This window comes from Dasypus novemcinctus, chromosome 6 (genome assembly GCF_030445035.2).
Source record: "Dasypus novemcinctus isolate mDasNov1 chromosome 6, mDasNov1.1.hap2, whole genome shotgun sequence".
NCBI lineage: Eukaryota > Metazoa > Chordata > Mammalia > Cingulata > Dasypodidae > Dasypus > Dasypus novemcinctus.
The window spans coordinates 41,393,141-41,410,569 of record NC_080678.1 but is presented as its reverse complement, the minus strand read 5'-3'; the positions used below and the strand labels follow the sequence as shown (position 1 = coordinate 41,410,569).

Here is a 17,429-nt window from a genome sequence, read left to right as displayed (position 1 = left end):
AAACTTCTGTGAAAGAGAAGGGAGGCTGGCTTCTGGTTGACCCACAGAAACTGAAACAGCTGTAATGGGAGGTTATCACTCTAAATTGAGGGAGCAAATTAGGGACCAGGTCTTGTTCACAGAGTCCATATACATGTCCAAAGATGAGATGAGGGACGTTTTCAGTTATATTGAGAAACAAGTGTGAATAGGATCTCGTTATTACTAAATGCTACCTCATGTAGAAAAAAGAGGACTTTGTTAAAAGCCCCCTTCAGTGGATGTTGCAGTCTTTGTGTTCTGACCCTTTCACTCACTTCCTTCTAAAAAGAACATAGAGATCATTTGGAATCTCTTAAGGAGTAGGAGATTTTCCCTGAATGTTAAAAACAATTCCTGGGAGCAGGTGTGGCTAAAGTGGTTGTGGCCTACCTCCCACATGGGAAGTCCCAGGTTTGGTTCTAGTGCCTCTGATAGTCTAGAAGTGCTTCACTGGTAGGCAATGTGAATTCTTTTGGCGGTCCATCTTGCATCTGCCTTTTATTTGTTTTTGCCTGTGCTTTCCATTGTGTTGGTTATCTGATCATGGTCAGGTCTCTGAGCCAGGAACATCTAGAAGGACAAACGAGCATCTAGAAGGACAAACGAGCAACGCGTCCGGAGGCTCTACTGTGGGGTAGAAAGAAAGATGTGTTATATTCCCAGGTCAGCCAGGCCCCCATTGCCCGGGCCGGGCGCTGCAGGTCCAGCTTGGGGTGCACAGGCCCTGGGCGCGCGGGGACGACCTGCAGGTAACCAGGACAGCGGCAGAGGGCGCGGGCAGGAGCGCTTGGAGGCTTTCCGGTGAGCTGGGGGGCCAGGGCCTGGCAAAAGGCATGCCGGGCTCACACCCTCCACGGGCAGGTTAGGGACCCACGCACTGCAGCCCGACAGCTGTATGTTTATTTTCATTGCACGTTCTTATGGCAAATCACTGTGTTAATCTTTTGATATTTATGAAATGAGATAGTGAAAGATAAGTTCCTAGGACCTTTAGGTATCAGAGAAATGGTAATTATACTTTAATAAAAATAACTATTTAAATTATTATTTTACAGGTGAGATTGCTGTCTATCAGAAGGGAGCAATTTGCCTTCGGAAAGACTATCTGTGTGCGCTAGAATTTTATTATTCAAAAACTAAATGTCAGTGATTTGGTAAGTCATTGCTTATATGTCTGTATATTTTATAGAAATACTGTTTATTTACTTTAAATATTTGCTTATATTTTGTTAACTTCTTTGTCATTTTACTTTGAAATGCTCAGGTAGAACAAGTTTGAAAATGGCAATTTTATGAAATACTTAGGGTCTTTTGAAGATTTTCTTGATTCTCTTCACCCCCTTCATTAATTTTGTTTTTATTGTGGAGAGGAGAAGAGGGGCAGATTAAATATTGGAATTCGTTTTCAAAGTTGGATTACTAGCTTTGCTCTGTTGTCTCTTTCCACTGTGAGAACTTGAGTTTTACTTTCTTCTTTTTAAGCTCTAGCTCCCTATGGTTCATTTAGGAAGTAACAAAGATACAGTGTTGTTAAAGGGTTTGATGAACTGATTCAGCAGGAATAGATGATCAATTAAATCGTAAGTGAAGTATAATAAAGCAGAATAAATAATGCCATCAGAGAACTTGGAAATGAAAATAATTAGACATGTAGTGAAACTGATTTTAATTTTTTAAAAATCTTATCCTATAAGTGTTTATTTTTAATTAGACAAATTTTTTTTCAAAGACGACTTAGTGACTTGTTATATAACCTGCTGTTTTGTGAGAGACTTTCTTTCTCTTCAGTCTGTTCTAGCTTCTGATTCTCAGGTGGTGGTATTGGTAACTAGGAAGCCAATGTGCAGGTAAAGGCTTTCGGGGCAACCAGAGGGTTGGACACAGCAACTGTCACAAGATAGTTGTACTCATGTGCTACTGAAACACATGACAAAAATTGAATGGGAACTATAATGAAATGATATTGATGTCAGAATTTTCTTTTAAATGTTTTTGCATAATTAAAGAAAATGAGAAATGTTGATGTCGAAAGCTGAGTTTAAACAAAGTATTCTCAAATAGAATCAAGAGATGAGGAACACAGAAAATAGGAGAAAAATGGTTCTCCTTTGATGTGTTTTTTGGTAGTCTTTTTGCCTTTATTAGCATCAGAAAACTGATTTCAGGTGTTCCTAGGTGATGTGCATGCCTTGCATGAGTTGAGACATGGGATTTCATTGTGCATGAGTCTAAAACTGCCCAGCTTTCAGAGAACACCAAAGTGAGTTTTAATCTTGCTTATTTAAAATCTCCTTGTACCTGTTTTATTAGGAGTATTTTTTTTTTTAGGAGAAGCTAATTTGCAAGTGACTATAAAGAGTGACATTGTATCTGGGAAAATGCTGTATTAACACACTGTGCTGTCCCACAAGAGTACTTCTCGAGTCCCCAGGCGCAGTGCTGACAATCTGTGGCAGTCTGAATTGTTGGACAGCAGTTGGGGACAGTGGACAGCAGAGTGAGGCAGCTGTGTGTAAGTTACAGAGAAGATGGTGAGGGGAAGAAATGAGAGAAGAGCACAAGAGCAGAGCAACTCTTAGGTCCTGTGGGCATTTTGAATGGAAGCTGTTCTGGTTTTCAGGCTCCGTTCCTAATATGACTGTGAAGCAGTTGGAGTGTGTGTATATATGTGTATGCAGTGTGTTTTGGTGGTGTGGAAATAGTATATTTCACTTTTCAAGTTGTGTTTTTTTAAGTCTGCCCTCAAGACTATAAAGTTCAGTGGTACAGTCCTGTACCATTGTTGGAATGGTAGTAAGGCCAGTTACTATATCTGGATCCAAAAGAACTGGGCCTTTATCTCAGACAAATGTATACGTGCATTTATTTATTTATTTATTTCTTCATTTATTTATATATACCACAAATACACACATACATGTTCTATAAGCTAGGCACTGGTATTGGTACAGAAATACCTGGCCAATTTACAGTAATTTTCATCAGAAATCAAGGCTTGAATTTCTGGATATCATGTGGATCACAGAGTAGAATTTAAAGTTAATCCTGTTTCTGGTTGTACATCAAATATGTTGGTGCTTGGACGTTGACCCAGTTGGGTTCTGTAAGCATAAAGAAGTATCAATTTTAAGATTGCTTGCTGTTTTATTTTCTCTGCAGCACTGATACATATTTTTTAAAATGCCAGGAATAAATGGAAGTTTAAGTGGAGTCAATAGGGAAGGTATGGAGACCTAGAGATACTTCTCAAGAATTGTCTGTAAAGTCCAGACTAACTCTCCACTGGCTAGGGTGTCAGATGCCTAAACCTAGTTTTGAAGGCCCTTGAATATAGTCTTTCTGGCAGACTTCTAATACTTCCTTAGAGCCTTTGGTTCTAGCTAACCTAGTTTTTTTTTTTAATAAACAAATTCTTTTTTTCTTTCTTTTTTTTAAAGTTGAGGCAGGTGTGATAATGCCCAAGTTCATCCTTCTCTTTGCTTTTTTAAAAAGATTTTATTTTATTTATTTATTTCCTCTTCCCCCTCTGTTGTCTGCTCTGTGTGTCCATTCACTGTGTGTTCTTCTGTGTCTACTGGTATTCTTGTCATGTAGCACCGGGAAACTCACTTTTTTTGTTGCGTCATCTTGCTGCATTACCTTTCCTTCTGGGGTGCACTTCTTGGACGTGGGGTACCCCTACACAGGAGATACCCCTGCGTGGCATGGCATTCCTTGAGCACAGCAGCACTGCACATGGGCCAGCTCAACACACAGGTCAGGAGGTCCTGGGTATCGAACCCTGGACCCTCCATATGGTAGGTGGACGCTCTTATCAGTTGAGCCATAACCACTTCGCAAACTGATTTCTATGCTGTTTCCAAAATACACTAAAATTAATATTTCTTTACATTGTTCAGGCCATCACTTCTGTTTGGAATGTCTTCTCTTTGTTCTCTGTCTGAATATCACCTTCTAAAGGCTAAGTTCAAGTTCCTCCTATTTTATGATGTTTTCCTCAACCATTCCAGGCCCCTAGGGATATCTGCCCTCTCTGGGTTCCTAGCATTTACTGCTTTTCTCTTACTTGTCAATTATATACAGTTACCTCTTCCACATTGTGACTTTCCCCACTGCAGTTTTGATATATCATGAGTCGGCATGAGAAATTAAATGGGAATTTTTTTGGGGTTTTGTGGAAGCCACAGATGACACGCCAAGTCTAGCAGACAACACAGAAAAAGTGTAGAAACTCAGAAATGCATAAAGTACATGTATAGTATTATATGGTATTGCCTATGACCAAATACTTAACCCAGATTTTACAATAAGGTACTGTAAATACCCCATAAAAGAAAAACATTTAACTTCTCTGGTACAAAGGGAGGGCCAAAAAAATGTACATGGTTTGTCCAGGTTGTGGGGGCGCTGTGCCCCTAACCCATGCAATGTGGCTGTACTACCTTAGAACAACTTTTATTTTTTTCCCTTAAATTTCTTACCTTCCTAATTAGGTAGAGACAATTTAAGGCAGAAGCTACAAGTGGTTCAAACTGTTGTTATTTGTGGTTCTGCTTTCTGAACTCTACTACCCCTGACATAGATCTCAGTACAGTATATGCATTTAAGTATTTGTTTGATGAGAAAATGCCATTACCTATTTTGTTAGCTTTTCGCATATATGTATTTATTTTTATCATGAGAATAATAGATTAGAATACAACTTAAATACCTGAGCCATGTTTGTTCTAATTAATGATTCCTCTTTGGAAAACGCCTATTGTAGCATTCTCTGCAAGTTTTCTGATCCTTAACTGAGCTAAAAAAAATACTGTATTCTAAAGTAATTGTTATTCTTGAATCTCTAATCAGTAAACTTGCAACCCATGAATAAGAGAAGCTCTTATTTTTTAATTATCTAGTGTTTTCTTTGTCTGGTTTGAAGTGGAACTTCTTTTGGTTTCTCAGATTTTCACCAGCTACATCTGGCCTTCACACTTGCTATAAGGAAGGAGGAGACAGATCATAGAATTGTTAACTATTCCTTTAACATACAGTCTCTACCCTCTTTTCACTTATTCTCTTTTGTTGCTGTTGCATTTGGTGATTTTTCTTTGCTTTTTTTGAAAAAAAAACCTATTTTCTCCAGTGCTTTGTTTTAACCTCATCGTACATTTTAAAACTTATTCCTTCTTTGTAGATGAAATCTCCAGGCCTCTGCTTTCAAAATTTACTCAGCTGTTTATTAGCTTCAGTCTGTAAATTGTAAAGGGGTAAAAGATCAAGTTTAATTCATGTAAGGTTTGAGGTATAGCTTCTAAAGTCTAATCTGTTTGAGATCCTTTATTGCCAGCTATAGGGTTCAGTTGGATAGGCCTAGAATAGGAACTAATTTCAGCTAATTCTAGGAAAAATACAACCAACATCCAAGTGTATATTGAGGGAAAGAGGTTTTAGGAGGGAGTTCTTTTTTTCTTACTTTACCACCCCCCCCCCCCCAAAGTATATTTGCAGAGAGGCAGACTTTTTCCCTACCTTTTTTTTTTTTTTTAAAGATTTTTTATTATTGTTTTTCATTTCTCTCCCCTCCCCCCCATTTGTCTGCTCTTTGTGTCCATTCGCTGTGTATTCTTCTGTGACCTCTTCTGTCCTTATCAGTGGCACTGGGAATCTGTGTTTCTTTTTGTTGCATCATCTTGTTGTCAGCTCTCCGTGTGTGCGGCACCATTCTTGGGTAGGCTGCACTTTCTTTCATGCTCGGCGGCTCTCCTTATGGGGCGCACTCCTTGTGCGTGGGGCTCCCCTATGCAGGGGACACCCCTTTGTGGCATGGCACTCCTTGCACGCATCAGCACTGTGCATGGGCCAGCTCCACACGGGTCAAGAAGGCCCGGGGTTTGAACCGCGGACCTCCCATGTGGTAGACGGATGCGCTAGCCGTTGGGCCAAGTCCACGTCCCTCTCCCTATCTTTTTATTACATATTATATTGTTACTGTTCAGTCATTTTATAGCTTTGATCTGACTGCCTTTTGAGGTGGTCAGTAATAGGTGCTAATGTTAAACTTGGAGCAGTTTAATTGGTGAGCCATGGGTTTACCATGCCAGGGGAATGTGGAAGAGACTAAGCTGTAGACTGTTTCCTAGCCTATAAAGCATGAAATCAGTTGGTGCTGATGCATGGCAAATATGACCTAGTGAAGTGTAAAATAAGTTGGGGGCATGAATTCTGTTATAGCATGAGAAAAACCTTTCAATGCCATAGTTTGTTTGCTTATGTATTTTGGGGCCACCAGGATCCTGCTGGGCTAATGTATTCTTTATCTTTCATTGTCTTGGTACTCAGATTTTTTGTCAAGTGTTTCTTCCAGTTGTGCAAATGGTATTCTTTGTCCATCTCATGCAGAGAGGTGAACACTGTAAATGTCCAAGGCAGACTAATATTAAAATACTATAGTTATTATATTATGCTTAAGATTGCAATTGAAAATACCATCAGCATTTGGGACAGATTTGCTGTACAGATTTTTTCTGTTTTTATACTCAGTTTGAAATTGTACTCCATATTGTGCTTTGAAGCTTCTTCTAGACTAAGAACTATGACTGATAATTCTTGGTCATTTACTTCATTGTTGTTCCTATGTTCCCATGTACCTCTGGAGAAGAGGAAGTATGTAGAGAATGATAACATTTTCAAATGGTTGTGGGAGTTGGTAGGAAGAAGTGTAGCGATTATACTGAGGGAGAATAGAAGGGAGGGAGCTCCTCTCCTGACACCTGGTGAGGTTCTTCACCATATGGCTTTGAGGGTGAGGCAAGGTGAATGAGGAAGTTTCAGAGACAATAAGTGAATTATGATTGTCAGCACTTTAAAATCTGGAAGGTTATTGGAAATAGGAATGCCATAAAAGCATTAAAGGTCTTTCATTCTCATCCTACTTGATTTTCTTATTTTACTGCAACAGTCCTTGAACTTTCTCATGTTGCTTTGTATTTACATAGATTCTAAGTAAATTGTGACTGTTTGTGAAATTAATATGTTTTTTGAAACTGACCATCCTGCTGAATATGAGGTGGTTTGGTGTAGTGGATAAGTGTTAAGATTTTGAAATCCTAATCAACACTTGGAAGCTGTGTTTTCAAGCAATTCAGCCTCAGGTTTCTTATCTGTAAAATTGGGAAAATATAGCTATCTCATAGTATTGTATTTGAAATAAAATAAGATAATGTGTCTAAAACACTTAGCATGGTCCCTGTCATGTAATAAGCACTCATTAAATGGTAGCTGGTTATTTTTTCCTGTTTCTTTCCCTCCACTACTGCTGCTGTTAGTATCTACCATTACTTCACTTTTGCTTGTAGGGTCTAAACCTAATGAAACAGAAAACATAATTAGACATGGTTCACAGCTGCAGATTTTGAAAACTACATCATTGTTCTCTTGGGCATGACTTAATAGGTCTTTCTTAACCAAATAGAAAACTTTGTAAGAATTTATTTATTTTTATGGAAAGAAAGGATTTTTGTGTTGGTTTAAGATAGCCTTGCATGGGAAACGGACTTGGCCCAGTGGTTAGGGCGTCTGTCTACCACATGGGAGGTCTGCGGTTCAAACCCCGGGTCTCCTTGACCCTTGTGGAGCTGGCCCATGCGCAGTGCTGATGCACGCAAGGAGTGCTGCCCCATGCAGGGGTGTCTCCCGCGTAGGGGAGCCCCACATGCAAGGAGTGCACCCATAAGGAGAGCCGCCCAGCATGAAAGAAAGTGCAGCCTGCCCAGGAATGGCGCCACCCACACTTCCCGTGCAGCTGACGACAACAGAAGCGGATAAAGAAACAGGATGCAGCAAATAGACACAGAGAACAGACAACCGGGGGGGGGGGGGGGGGGGGGAAAGATTAAATTAAATAAAATAAATCTTTAAAAAAAAAAAAAAAAGATAGCCTTGCAAATGAGTATTAAAAAAAACAGATTATCCAAGAGGTATTTGGTTAATGCAAATAAAACAACCTTCCTGTGAACTTAGGGAATATGTGAAAATAAAATAAAAGTTTAAAAAAAAAGTCATTCTTTATTATTTGTTTGTTATTCACCTAACACAAGCTATTTTTCTCAAGTAAGTAGTTTTCAGAATTCCTAGGGGAAATGCTAAGAATAGACATGGTGGACTGTAGTAGAGTTCTTGTGAATGTATGTGGCACATTTTTATGGGATGAGGTGGAAAAGAGTTATTCTGATCATTTTCACTAATGGACATGAACATTATTATGGATAATGTATTTGGTTTTGATGTGCATGGTGTGATTACTTTTGCAGCACAATTAACTTCCTGATTAAACTTTGCTCAGCTAGTATATCCTGAGAAAATACTGAGTGGAAATCTGGATAAGGCATTGTATTATTAGTTAGGGTTCTCTGAAGAAACAGGACTGTCAGGATTTATTGTAGTAAGAGATGTATTATAATTTATATACGTTTTTTATATTAAGAAATTTTATTAAAATTGGCTCATGTGACTGTGGGGGCTGGCAAATCTGAATTCCATAGGGCTGGCCATGAGCTGAAAAGTTCAATAAAGGTGATTCTGAAGTCTGACAAGTCTGAATTCCGTAGGCCAGGTCACAAGCTGGAAACTTAGCTAAAGCTGAATTCCCTAGGGGAAGCTGACTGGCTGGGATAGAGGCAAAAATTCTTTCTGACCCCTGAAGTCCTCAGTTTTGCTTTTTTTAAAACTTCCAACTGATTGAATGAGAATTCTCCCCACATTGCTGAGGGCAGTCTCCTTTGTTGACTATAGATACACTCAACAGATTATAGATGCAAACCTATCTCCTAAATACTCTTACAGTATCACCCAACCCAGTGTTTGGTCAACAAAACAAACTAACTTGATACATGAAATTGACCATGTCAGGAACATCACATGTAATTAAAACTGCTAGTTTAGTTGATATGAGATCCTGGGTTCAGGTTTTAGTTCCCACTCAGAGCTGTAAGTCTTTCCTCAGTCAGTATTCTCATCTTTAAGATGAGGAAGTTGGACAATGTGATTTTTAGTGCTCTTTTCAGCTATATGGTAGTAAGGTCTGTGTGGAGATAGCTTGGAAATCAGAAAGTGGAGCAGTGACATATTTTGGCCACTAGAGGGTGAAGTCCAGCCAGTAAGCCTGTGCTCTATATTTCATCAGTGTGTGGCATCCTTGTAAATGAAGAGGACAGATGACTCCTCTGTCCATTTAGTTTAAGTTGTGGAGTCTCTTGCTTTTCTGACTTTACTTGCATTAAATATATTTTTGCTTTCTCTTGTCAGCCTTCTTGATAGGACTGGGGCAAACATTAAGGAAGGGAGAAGAGTAGAGTAGAGGTTGCTAGTTGTCAGATATTCATCTAATTTTGTTTTCTAAGATAGTGGCTCTCAGATGATCCATGAGAAACTTTGGGAAGCACAATAGCATAGATGATCAAATTTAATTATTTATTTCTCCCTTCCCCTAAAACACCCAGACACATACACAAGCAACACTCAACCTTTATTACTCCCATTCCTCTGAAACTCCAAGGATTATAAGGAATGTTTGTGAAATATCGTGGGACAAGTACAACACTTGTAATTGAAACATAGGTTCCAGTCTTGATTTGACACTTAACATATTTAGATAACCATGGGCATTATAACCTCTGATAAATCAGTTTACTTACTTAAAAAATTAGGACTTTGAATTGACCTATAAATAAATTGCATATTTTAGTTTTTGCTAGAAACAAAGCTATAAATTTAAAGCATAAAATATTAATTCCTAGCAAGTTCTAACTTGCAGACTCCCAGTTCTCAGTGTTTGAGAATCACTTCTAAAAGTATGTCTCTCAGCCGGTCTTCTCTCCCAGCATGAACAATACAGGAGTATGCTAATTTATGCTTTATTATCCCCCACGAGTCATATATTTTGGGATTGTAATACTGTAATGGGTTGAATAGTGTCCTCCCAAAATTAATGTTACATTGGAACTTCAGAATATGACCCTATTTGGAAATAGAATTAGTTCAAGTCCTTTGAATCTAGCAAGGATCATTCTTAAAGTAAACTGCCATAACTGCAAGAACTATAGTTGCCACTCCACTGAAACATTCTCTAGCCCCCATAAACAAATTACAAACAAATTTTCTGTGAGCAGAGGCTTGGGGTAGCAGTCAGGAAGGGCCAAGATTAGGAGCTAGGCCCAGCTGATTTGGGTTAGGCAGTGAGGCATTCAGAGGACATGTCATTTGGAGATTTTATATATATATATATATATATAAGACTCAAGTTAGCACTTTATTCTGGGAATCTGTGTTGCAAAGGTGGAGGCAGAGTCTGTTTCTTCCAGCCACAGCAATGGGAATAACTTGACACTGAGTTCAGTTATACAAGTCTAAGTTGGTGTCTGAGAGCTCAGGATAGCATGGAAGGAACAAAGGCATGGAGTCTAAGCAGACAGACAAGCTAAGATGAATGTCTAGAAGGTGACAGAGCAAATGAACACAGAACTATGCTTATGAAAACAGGCAGAAATTACTACTCAAGGTTTGATGTGTACACAAAAGAATAAAGGCCAGCCAGGCAGACTATAGAAAAAGCAGATTAGGATTATGTACAAAAGGCAGAATTTTTATCTGTCTGGTTTTAATCACCATCCTTGGTTGTGGTAGACAAGTTCTGCTGGGTATATCCAAGGCTCCACACATGTTTGAAAGTAGTGATTATATCACTGTCAATCTCTAGGCAGTTTTTATGCTTGTAATAGCTTCACACTCCATTGGATTCACATTCACTGATCTGCTCACTACTACTGCAGAGTTCATTTCACCAACCTGGCTAGTAAAAAATTTGGCAGGCAAGCTTGCTTTTCAAGTGCTGCTAGGAATGGAGCCCAGCTGTTCCCTTTGGGCTTTGCACTATTGGAATTCATTGGGTTAGCAGCCAGAAAGAATGAAACTATAACATTTTCAGCCTGGCTCATAACAACAAAGCAGAGGTGTTAGGATTTCTGTTCTAGAGGTTTACACTGCAAGTAACTTAACCTAATTGTGTGTCTTAATATTACTGGACTTCTGACCGCTGAAATATGGCCTGGATCGATGCTGGTTTAGAAAAACTAGAAAGAGGGTTATCCATCATTCAGAGACTCCATAGAAGCTGCCTGATAATGCTGCTTTCACCACGCAGCCATCTGTCCATCCATCCATCAGTAGGATGAAATGAGATTTAGCGGAACAGGCAGTCGTAACTCTGAGACACTTTCTAACCAACAATTGCAGCCCTGGCCTGAGTCTTGACCACAAAGCACAGCACTGGGGTTTGGCAGGATGTGGCAGCAAGTGTAGTCTCTTTCCCGTTAACTGCCAGCCTATTCAATATGAGGCAGTAGGACGACAGTCTTAGTTCCCATACAAAATTTGACTAATCTTGGGATGACAAGTAAATAGTAATTCTCTTTCTGGCCCAGACTGTTGTGTAAATTGGACAGGTTCTTTTGATGGAAAATTTTCTTTCTGACTTGGGGAAGAAATGGAATAAAGAGCTGATTTCACTTTGCTACACTCTTACCACACATAGTAACCTTTAACCCCTATCTTATATTGGCAGAATGCTTTGCAAATGTTAATGAACCTGGAAGACAACTTTTTTCTCACTTTGAAAATACTGTAGGTGTTTAGCTGGCATTTCCCATATCATCCTGGTGATGAAGGATGAGGTTAAATTTAATTTAAAGATAATTCAGTGTTTTTATTTTACACAAATTCTTCTCCTCTTAAATCACATTTTTTAAAAACTAGGGCTAAGTAGCAAAAATTGAATTTTCATTCTCATTAGTGATGCTAATATGAAAGGAAAGAAAATGTGAACAGGAAAATGGGGAAAAGATTAAAAGCAAGAAGCTGGATGATCCTTAAAATGGATAATCAGTCTCTGAGTAATTGAATGATAATTGTATCTTCCTGGTTGTTCTGCTTTTCTAGTGCACCAAGCCTTTCCAGAGAGCCCTTTGGTCGTAGTTCTTTGTGGTCGTGCTGCCTGTCCTGGTACCTTCCTTAGTTGTGGCCAGTTTCTTTGACTGTTTTCTTGCTAGTGGTCACTTCAGACCTCATCTCCTGCTCTTTGTTCTAAAGCCTTGTTTTTCATTTCAAATTGGGGGAGGGGTAGAGGGCGCCTAATGTACCGGAGATGCCTCGGAAATGAGAGCCTTGGATGAATTCCTGGGCCTATTGATCCACCGGCAGTTTATGCATCCTGACATTCATAATCTCAGTAGGCTGCTGATGTTCCTGATTAATGGGCCCAGGGGCTGTCCATCCGTCACTTCACATTAATTACTGAAGAGGTGTTTTTCCAGTGATTTACCTGACAGCAGGCTGTGATAAATACCCCTAAGCAGAGTGGGCAGTGATTAATCACGGGGCCACACCCCTCCCCCCACTCTCTCTTCCCCCTAACCACAGGCCAGCACTGGGACCTGACCAAAGAATGCCCCCTCCCTGTAAGCTATCTATCTCCATAATTGCTTGTGGATGCATATTTATCGGGGTATGGGACCTGGCAGATAGCATTCTAGAATTTGTGCCAAAGATGATGAAAAATAAATCTTCCCAATAGGAAGAGTAACTACCATGTTTTAACATGGGGGCAAAGAGGTATATAATGACCTGCCTTTATGTTGTTGCTTTTAAGAAATTTTGTAGGAATATTCCCTGCTTACACATGGGATTGTTGCTCTGTGAGGGAAGAAAGCACAGCTCTTGTCTTTGTGATATTTGTAGTCTAAGAGAATAATATGAACAACTATGAAAATTTAGCATTTCAAGGCACTAATATAATCTTGGGAGGATTAGGATAGAAGAACTCTTGGGGTTCCATTTCTTACTTTGTAGTCTTAAAAAATGAAATTTAAGTATTTGGGTGTTTTGCATGTATTAGGCAAGGTACTGTGTTCATCCCTGAAGAGATTAAGATGAGTGTGATACAACTACACATCTCAGGGAGTAGTCTAGTATTCCTTGCCTCAGTTTCTCAAACAGTAAAATAAGTTTTTCCAGAAAGTTGTTGATGAAGTATTTAATAATCTTCACATTAATATTTTCTCTGCGTATTTATTGAGTACCTGTTGTGTTACTGGGGATAGAAGATTGTAGGAAACAGTAAATAAAACATTTAAATAAGAATATAACGCAGTCTATAAGGACAAATGAATTCAATAGATAATGGGTGCACATGGATTCTCAGAAGGGTAAATTCAGTGATGGGGAAAACATTGGTTTTGAGATAAGCCTTTTATATGAACAGTGATTAGGGTTTTTTAAACCAAGATAATGCAAGGAAGGAGGACATTTCAGGAGCTGGAATGAACAGATTGTGAGGCCATCCTGCCCAAATTGTAGGATTTGTGTCTGGCAGTGGTAGAAATATGGTTGAAATAGTAGATAGACACCAGATCATGGAGCACTTTGAAAGGTAAACTTAGTTTATATTTTGTAGTTTCTGGTGAGTCATTAAAGTTTTTGAGGAGGGGATTATTTTGAAAAAGGTATTTAGAAAAAAAATTATACACTGAGGTACCTAAAATCATTTGGAATTGCCAGAGTACCATAAAATATTCTCAGTGCACTTTTTTCCTAAAATTATTCAGAAGAAAACTGAAAATTTGCTAGATTAAAAATATTGTTTTATATATCTCCCTGGTGAAATGTAAAGAATTGTGTGCTTTGGTTATATATGGAATAGATAATAGAGTTCACAGCTAGAATCTTTACTCATACAATGTCAAGGTAAGTTTTAAGTGATAACTGCAAAATTAAGTTAGAAACGATTATGGCCTCACGTTTTAAGAAATTGATTCTCATCCTTAACTGTTGTCACTTCATTAAGGCTTCACTAATTACTCACTGGCTTGTAGTTATATTTTAAAGCCAAGAATCAGAAATTAAAGGGTCAGTGCTATCAGCCATACTTTGGAGTTTCTAGGAAATGTGATTTTTCTATTCATTTCTTTAAATTAAGGTATAATTTACATATAAAAAATACACCTTTTTAGAGTATGTTCTGTGAATTTCAACAAAAGCATACACTCGTGTAATCCCCACTACAATTAAGGTATAAAATAATTACATCAACCCAAAAAAGTTTCCTTGTGCCCCTTTGTAGTCAACCCTTTACCTAAACCCCAGCTTCTTAGCAACAGCTGATATATTTTCTGTCCCTAAAGTTTTGCCTTTATAAAATGTCACATGAATGGAATCATAAAATGTATAGCTCTTTTATTTTCCTAATGATAAATGATGTTGTACATTTTTTTCTGTGCTTATTTGCCTTATATGGTAGATTGAGTCATGTACCCCAACCAAAGACATGTTCTTAATCTGTGTTCCTGTGAGTGTGAGCCCATTTATAAATAGAACCTTTTGAAGATGTGTTAAAGTGTGGCCAAACTGAATCCAGGTGGGTCTTAGTCTCTATTATTGGAGTCCTTATAAAGAGAAAATTCAGATACAGTCAGTCAGTAGAAACCAGAAACAGGAAGAAGCCAGAAGTCAGCAGAAATGGAAAGAGCAGAGATAGATTGCCAGGTGATAAGAGACAGAGAGACAAGCCTGGGGACCCTAAGGATTGCGGCAAGCCAGTACCAGTACTCTACAGACTTTGGGGAAAAGGTGGCCTTGTTGATGCCTTGATTTTGGATTCTAGCCTCTAAAACCATGCAACCATAAATTCATTGTAAAGTCAACTAGCTTATGGTATTTGTCATAGCAGCTGTGGCAAACTAAGACACTGTCCTTTTATCTTTTTTGGTGAAATCTTGTTCATCTCTTTTGCCCATTTTTTGATTAGATTATTTGTTTTTGGATATTGATTTTTGAGAGTTCATTACACTATATATTCTGGATAAATGTTCTTTTTCGATAATCATTTGCAAATATCTTATCCCAGTCTGTGGCTTGTATTTTCATTTTCTTACCATTGTCTTCTGAAGAGCAAAAGTTCTTAATTTTGAGAAGTCCAATTTATTGATTTAATTCTTTTTATTTCATTGATCATGCTTTCGGTGTATCTAGGAATCTTTGCCCGAACCAAGTTCGCAAAGATTTTCTCCTTTATTTTCTTCTAGAAGTGTTACAGTTTTAGGTTTTACATGTAAGTCTATGACCCATCTTGAGTTAGATTTTGTATATGATGTGAGGTATGGATAGAAATGCTATTATTTTGTTGTTGCGTATGATTTTCCAATTGTTTCTTCATTGATATCTTTTATACTTAGGAAAATCAGTTGACCATGTACATGGGGTGATTTATGGATTCTCTATTCTGTTCCATCTATCTATAAATCTATCCTTTCTCCTATACACAGTAGGCTAATTACTATAGGTTTTTTTTTTTTTAAAGATTTATTTGTTTATTTCTCTCCCCTTCCCCTCCTACCCCGGTTGTCTGTCCTCTGTGTCTGTTTGCTGCATCTTCTTTGTCCACTTCTGTTGTTGTCAGTGGCACAGGAATCTGTGTTTCTTTTTGTTGCGTCATCTTGTTGTGTCGGCTCTCCATGTGTGCGGCACCATTCCTGGGCAGGCTGCATTTTCTTTCCCACTGGGCGGCTCTCCTTACGGGGCGCACTCCTCGCGCGTGGTGCTCCCCGACGTGGGGGACACCCCTGCATGGCACGGCACTCCTTGCGTGCATCAGCACTGCACGTGGGACAGCTCCACACGGGTCAAGGAGGCCCAGGGTTTGAACCGTGGACTTCCCATGTGGTAGACGGACACCCTAACCACTGGGCCAAGTCTGCCACCCAGTTACTATAGTTTTATAGCAAGTTTGAAATCAGGCAGTCAGTGCTCTCCTTGCTCTTTTTTTTCCCCCCAAAATTATTTTTTATATTTTTTCTGTGCTTATTTGCCTTCTATTTTAGGTCCTTTGCTTCTCCATATTGATTATAGAATCAGCATGTCAATTTCCTAAGAAAGGCCTGCAGAGATTTGATCACTTTGGGGAGAATCGGCATCTGAACAATATTGTTTTCCAATTCTTGAACCTGGTATATCTCTCCATTTATTTAGGTCATCTTTGATTTCTTTTAACGATGTTTTTTAGTTTTCAGTATACAGATTCTGTACATATTTTGTTAATCTTGTACTTAAGCATAGCATTATTTTGAGTCTTATAGTAAATTGTACTTTTAAAATTTTAAGAACTACTTATATACGGTGACCTTGATAAACACATTCTAGTAGCTTTGTTGTAGATATAATGGGATTGTTTATGAGATATTCATATAATCTATAAAGACAATTTTACTTCTTTCTTTCCAATTTCCTTATTTTTTTTTCCCTTGCCTTTTTTCAGTGACTTAAGAACAGTGTTGAATAGAAGTGGTAAGAGTGGTAATCTTTGCCTTGTTGTTGATCTTAGTAGAATGCATTTGGGTTTTTATCATCAAGTATGATAAAAGCTGTAGGGTTTTTGTTTTGTAGATATGCTTTTTCAGGGTTAAAAAGTTCTATTCTAGTTTGCTTAGAGATTTTTCTTTTGAGCGTTTTTATTATGAATGGATATTGAATTTTGTCAAATACTTTTTGTGTGTCTGTTGAGACGATCATACATTTTATCTTCTTTAGCCTTTTGCTATAGTGAATTGCATATTGTTTATCTGGAACAGCTTTTACTGCTCCTTCATTTTTTAAAAATATTTTCCCTGTGTATAGAATTTTGGGTTGACTGTTGTTTTTTGTTTTTTTTTTCCCCCCAGCACTTTAATTAGGCCTAGCCTTTGAGTTTCTGAAAGTTCTTATCCTGTTCCTCTATATATCATGTGTCTCTCTTCCCTTCTGATTCCCTTCAAGATTTTCTCTTTGATTTTTTTCCCCCCTGTAGTTTGAATATAATATATCTAGGTATGGCATTTTCCTTTTTGGTGTTTGATTATTTGGTCCTATTGGTGTTCTCTAGAGTTTTTGTGTCTGTGATTTGATGTACTTTAGTAATTTTGGAAAATTCTTGGCTGATACCTCTTCAGATATTGCTTATGTGTTTTCCTTTCTCTTCACTTTCTGGAATTCCAACTATACTTATGTTAGGCTGTTTGATATTGTCTTATAGTACTTATAGTACTTTTTTTTTTCTTTCTGTGTTTTAGTTTTGAAGTTTATAGATTCTTTCCTTAATTTATGTTGAGTCAACTGATGAGGCCAGAGAAGGCTTTCATCCCTATAAAGTTATTTTTATTTCTAATATTTCCATTTGATTATTCTTATAGTTTGCATCCCTCTACTTAAATTACCCATATGTTCATGAATGTTGACCACCTTTTCCACTAGAGCATTTAACATATTATATCATAATTATATCATATTCTGACTCTGATAGTTCCATTATTAGGGTTTTATTTCAGTCTGGTTCAGTTGTTTAC

General features: G+C 38.1%; 1 protein-coding gene across 6 annotated transcripts in view; it reads left to right on the top strand.

Moving 5' to 3' along the window:
- Positions 1 to 17,429, top strand: part of R3HCC1L (R3H domain and coiled-coil containing 1 like) — a 129,149-nt gene that overhangs the window by 16,505 nt on the left and 95,215 nt on the right. For 5 of the 6 annotated variants that reach the window (XM_012524598.3, XM_058298642.1, XM_071215727.1 and 2 more), the window contains one exon: positions 1,077 to 1,175. The gene's annotated coding sequence lies outside the window, so the exon portion shown is untranslated. Of the gene's footprint in view, positions 1 to 1,076; positions 1,176 to 2,204; positions 2,282 to 17,429 lie in introns of those variants that run through there. The other variant, XM_071215728.1, reaches the window with a different exon arrangement.